Source organism: Lytechinus pictus, chromosome 8 (genome assembly GCF_037042905.1).
Source record: "Lytechinus pictus isolate F3 Inbred chromosome 8, Lp3.0, whole genome shotgun sequence".
Classification (NCBI taxonomy): domain Eukaryota; kingdom Metazoa; phylum Echinodermata; class Echinoidea; order Temnopleuroida; family Toxopneustidae; genus Lytechinus; species Lytechinus pictus.
The window spans coordinates 41,612,545-41,618,544 of record NC_087252.1 but is presented as its reverse complement, the minus strand read 5'-3'; positions in this window follow the sequence as shown (position 1 = coordinate 41,618,544).

The window sequence follows — 6,000 nt, the reverse complement described above, 5'->3', positions numbered from 1 at the left end:
GGTGGATTAATGGTGGATCTTGATACAGCTCTAAAGAACTCGGACCTTGGAGGACTCATATGTGAATATAAGAAATGAAATTTTAAAGGTCAAGTACACCCTAGAAAATTGTTGATTTGAATGAATAGAAAAAAAATAAAACAAAATTAACGCTGCAAATTTCATCGAAATCGGATTTCAAATAAGAAGGTTATGACATTTTTATATTTCGCTTATTTTTTTTTTACAAAACAGTTAAATACCCAACTCAGCGATATGCAAATGACAGAGTCGATGATGTCCTTCAATCATTATTTCGTTTGTTTATTATTGTTTGAATTATACAATATTTCATTTTTTTTCAGATTTGACAATAAGGACCAACTTCATTTAACCATAAACTGTAAAAATAATGGTAATTCCCACATGTTCAGGGAGTAATAAAATTTTGTTTCACATGACAATGAGGAGAAAATTAGATTTTTTTTTTCATATTTCATATGATGAAATACAAAAGAAATAGTGAGCGGGTGACGTCATCAGTCTGCCAATTTGCATACCGACAAGGATGTGTATATAAGTGTTTTTGTAAAATTAAGTGAAACTTTTAAATATCATGACATTCTTGTTTTACATCCGATTTTGACAAAATTGTCAGTGTTTTGCCTACTCGATTTTCTTCTTTTATTCAAATCAACTTTTTGGGTGGGGTGGACTTGTCCTTTAAGGCCATGCAAATATCATAAATAGTGTCAACTGAATACGAATATAATTGCATCGAGAGGGAAATCAAGCATCCGACTTTACATGCGAGTTTTCTATCATGATGTCAACTCGGAAAGTTAGATGATTTTTTAGACGGATATCCATCAAAATATAATAAAGGTATCAATTCCATTTTCAACTCGTTATAAAATAAATGGCAAGTTGTAGATTTTGTTCTTTATGAATTATGACTTCTCGCATATGATTTCTAAGAATGAAAACTCCCCAAATCAAGAACTATATGTCATTCTTTAATTAATAAATCATTTAATCGCAAATGATATATTTCTCTTGTTTCTTAGTTCCACTAAAAATTACCTTGTTTTACAGAACAGAATAGAGTTTTGTGACATAAGTTGCAATATTCCTTACTTGTATATCTATTTCATATTTTGTAAAGGGCCCGATTTTTCATTTCCTTTTTTTACTGGCGATGCTGCAGTACGACTGACATTGTATGATGTATGTTAAAGACTATTAACTTGCTGTCAGCTCTGGCATAGCTTCACTTTCCCTTGTTTCAGCTTACCAACAATTGGCTATTATGTCACTCCAGGAAGGAGATTCTTGAGCTGATTTTCTTGTGGGGGCTCAGCGGGTAAAAAATAATATTTTTAAAACGTAATCTACATCACTCATTGGAATAGGTTAATGAGTTGTACCCGGCATCTATAGGGATTCAATCCATCTTTTTTATTATCAATTTGAATTGAATAATTCTGGGCTACAGAGGCCCTTTCACCCATCATGATGTATAATAGGTAAAGATATTTACCATGCTTAAAGAGATCATTCAGCATTAGCAGTAGCTGTATCATAATGACAATTGATATCATCTTAATATCACAATATCGATTGAAATCGGTTTGATATCACTGGACATGTATGTATTAATTTTATCTTATATTTTTCTTTACATAATCGGATGTTTATATTATAAAACCTCTCTACTTTGACAAAAGGTAGCAAGCAACAACAGGGTAATTTCATTTAAAATAGGAAGATGTATTTGTCATTTAGACACCAACAATCATGATAGTCAACCACACATACCTCAAGTAGGTTACGGTATTATATGGTGAAATTTTGACTAAAAAAGGTTTAGATTTATGAAATTATACACAATTAAAACTCAATGTAGATCAACATTTAACTTGCTACCTTTTATAAAAAGTATGAGATTATAGCGATATTCATTTATGATGATTTTTATTGGCTGTTATGGTAATAATAGAGTATAATAATTCGCGACCCTTTGTTTTAGATATAACCAATACTGGTACTGGTATTTCTTAATCATGTTAATTTGTGGTTGTACCCGCCGCGAACGGTGGTCACTTTTCATGTATATTACTACAATATATGAATGTGAACGTCCCCGTTATGGAAACGGTGATATGAAAGGAAATTTATGATGCTTATATTTCGAAACATTTTTATTTCTTTTGAGGGAATATCCATTTTCAAGTAAAATTGGCTTATAACATCACGGTCTAGTCTTTGTTTATTCCTTTCATGACAATGAAATCAACAACTTTGTAACATAAGGGTTTAAAAAAAAGAGAAAAAAACGCAGTACCGAGTGGATGTTAATGGTGTACTACAAATACTATATTCAATGTTCTTGAAGAATAAATGAATGGAAACGAGTTAATATTGATTTTAATCTTCACAGCACCTTTGCAAGATTTGAATGTAAGACGATACTCCGATGTTTCTAATTGTATTTGATCTTCATTCGAGAGCTTTGGAGAGGCTTTAATCGTAATAAGACAACACCACTGACCTACATGTAGGCCTATATTCATAATTCCCTCTGTTACAATAACGTTTTGCATATTGCCCTTCGTGTTGATTTTTATACTTCCTATAAATTTGTGTAGTTCATACAATGATTATCAATGTATATTCTTTTCCACTGAGTTTTGAAATGATTTTGAAATAGATGTTCTAGGTCCATGGTATTAGTCATACATGGTTATTGCTGTTCACACCAACAAATATCCAAAACAATGTAAATAGATTGGTAAATAGATTTAAATTGAATGAGTGCACACGTTACATGTTTGTTCGCAGCTGAGGTGGAGGGTCACAATGTCATTTCATCGGGCTTTTAAGTTTTTCTTTCTAATTCATTGAACAGAAATAGGGACAAGTAAGAATGAAATTAAATGTATATTTGTCTCCAAGTATGATTGGTTGAGACGCACACGTGATTAGATTTATATTGCCTTTCGTGCAATATAACCTATGAAACATATAAAGGAAAATCATATAGCCATTATTTTAGCATATTGGCGATGGCTTTGAGTAAAGCACATCAACGAAGCACACCTGATTATTTCATGTGGGTGCGGGTATGTGTGTGTGTGTGTGGTGGAATAAAATGTCAATTTCTAAAGATTCGTATAAATTGCCTACATGTATTTTATAAGTAAGATTGTACAAAGCTACTTTGTAACAGTATCATGTGTGCAACGGCAATTTTGCTACATGATTATTGGTTAAATTTTGTCTTATATATTTCGTCTATGATGTAATATCAGTGTCAAATGGGTTATATCCAAGTGAAGCAAACTGATATGAGTATATAAGAAGTATTTTTTTTACTATAAGGATGTAAATCATATTTTTACAACTGTTGTACTTATGAATATTGACCCTCTTTCTACTACTTTATTTTGTTCTTCTTTTATATGGATATATAAAGGCTGAATTAATGATGCAATATGTTGTACTTCAAGCTTTGTTAATTGGTAATTGAATAAATGTTGATGATGAATAATATGAAGTATGTCAAACTGAATAAAAAGGGAGGGGATAACAGAGAGAGAGAGAGAGAGAGCTCATATGGGTGATAGGTATTGGGAACAAAACATCTGGAAAGATATGCGAGATGGAGACAGGCAGGGAGGAAGAAAAAAAAGTGAGGAATTTAAAAGAAAACAGTGAGAGATCTAAAAACGAGAAAGTGATTAATAAACAATAATAATAATACATTTGTGCTTATATTGCGCTTAATAAATTAAAACTGCTCTATGCGCTTCAGGTAGAAAAGTTACTCTCTAATATTACAATAACACTACAACAAAAAATAAGTATGTTTTCACATTTCTTGTAGTTGTAGCGTCTTCACTAGAACGAAGTCTGCAATGTTGCCGGTGTGGTGATCTCGGTAAACGAGGTATTCGGTGCCATTCTTTGTACACATTAATAGACTAACAATGAAACTATGTAAGATATTTGTTTGTCAACTGGTAACCAGTTCAAATGTTTCAACAAAGGAGTGGCTCGCTCATACTTTCGCGCTTTGAAAATGATCCTAGCGGCGCGATTTTGAATGCGCTGCAACCTTCACGATCTGTTTTATTGATACTGATCAATATAGAATTTGAGTAATCTAGCCTACTAAGCACAAGAGATCGGATAGCATGATTACAAGCTTCATCGGCATTTTTTTTATTGTACATATGTTATACTTATACAGATAGAAGTTGAGAGATTAACAGTGTGAAGCTACTTGGTGAGACATAAGGAAGCATCAATGTAGACGCCAAGAGTCTTAACAGAACTGGAGGGTGCAATAGTAATATTACCAACAGACAGTGAAGGTAAACATTTTTTTTTTCTCCGACTTTGCTTCCTCACGACATCATAATTATGTCTAAAAATTTTTTTTTCTCTTTCCCGACAATAGAGGGAAAAGTGGGGAGGGAGATAGGGAAAAAGAAAGACGAGAGAGAGAGAGAGAGAGAGAGAGAGAGAGAGAGGGGGGGGGGGGCTCATATTGATGATAGGTATGGGAACAAAACAACAGATAAAGATATGCAATGGTGAGACGGGCAGGGAAAAGGACAAATAGTAATCGATTAGAAAAATAAAATAGTGAGAGATTTTAGAAATAATTTTTTCCTGCGAATTCTCTCTCTCACAAGCATCATTTGTCTAAAGAAACATATCTCCTTTTTTTTCCTGACAAGAGAACAAGTGGTTGGAAGGGAGAATGAGCAGGATGAGAGAGAGAGAAAGAAGGGAGAGATCGACAAAGAGAGAGCGATAGGGGGGAGAATATGACGAGGGGATAATAATCTGATAATGGATCCAGACACTTCTTTTGACATATTGTAAACATTATAATACATTTATTCAGGAAAATTCCCTGCAGATTTATCTGCAAAATTTGTGGTTTAATAATGGATAGTAAACAATAAAGTTAGTATTTCAAATGTTAATGAACATGTGTTTACATTTTTAATGTTGCATGAACTTTGAATGTGATTTGAAAGAATGTTTAAAATCATTCCTTTCAGCAATATTTTCATTCTCATTTGGGGGGGGGGGGTCGTGGTCTAAAGGTTAAGATCCTCGTCTTTCAATATGAAGGACGTGGATTCGATTCCAAGCTATGGCGTACTTTTTTCCTTCAGCAATACCTTTATCCATATTGTGCTGCACTCAACCCAGCTGAGGTAAATAGGTACCGGCAGGAAGTAATTCCTCAAAAAAGCTGTCCGCATCGGAATCGGTAGACTAGCTTGGCCGGGGTAATGTTGGAGTGCCTTGAGCACCTAGCAAGGTGGATACGTGCACTATACAAATCCTTTATCATTTTATTATTAATTTATTAATGTGCTGTTTTCCAAGTTACCACAAATTTTGTGTTATGGTCTGGAATGGCATATAATTAATTGTTTATGACACCCATATTCCTGATTTCCCGATTATAATGACACCTTTTTCCATTTTCTTCTCACCGGTAAGAAATGTTTTCATTGAATTAATTTCGACTCTTTAAAATTAATTTTCTAAGTTTTGTTTAAAAGGAAGCACGAATTTGGAAATCATGTAATCCCCAACTACTGAATAATTTGGTAAACCAATTTGATATTTTTTGGGGGGTCAAAATTGACCCATTAAACCAGCCATAAAAAACCGTAAGAGGATTTCACTGTCATCACCATAAATGATGGTCTTTGTTCTACCCTGTATGCATAGCCCTTGATGAGGGTGTGCCTCCCCCCCGAATTAAAACTTTCCAGCTTTATGTATTGTCATCACCCCATGCCCAACTGCTCGGACTACATTTGTGCCATTGTAGCATTCCGTTGTTAAATAACAAGAAGTTATGACAATTTAAATTTTCTAAACAGTAATTACTTTATCTGAATCTGCAGTGGTCATATCACGTGAGATAATCTATGACTTTACAAATTTTGTATTGTGTATTACTCTTTTTGCAGGATTTGGTATATTGAT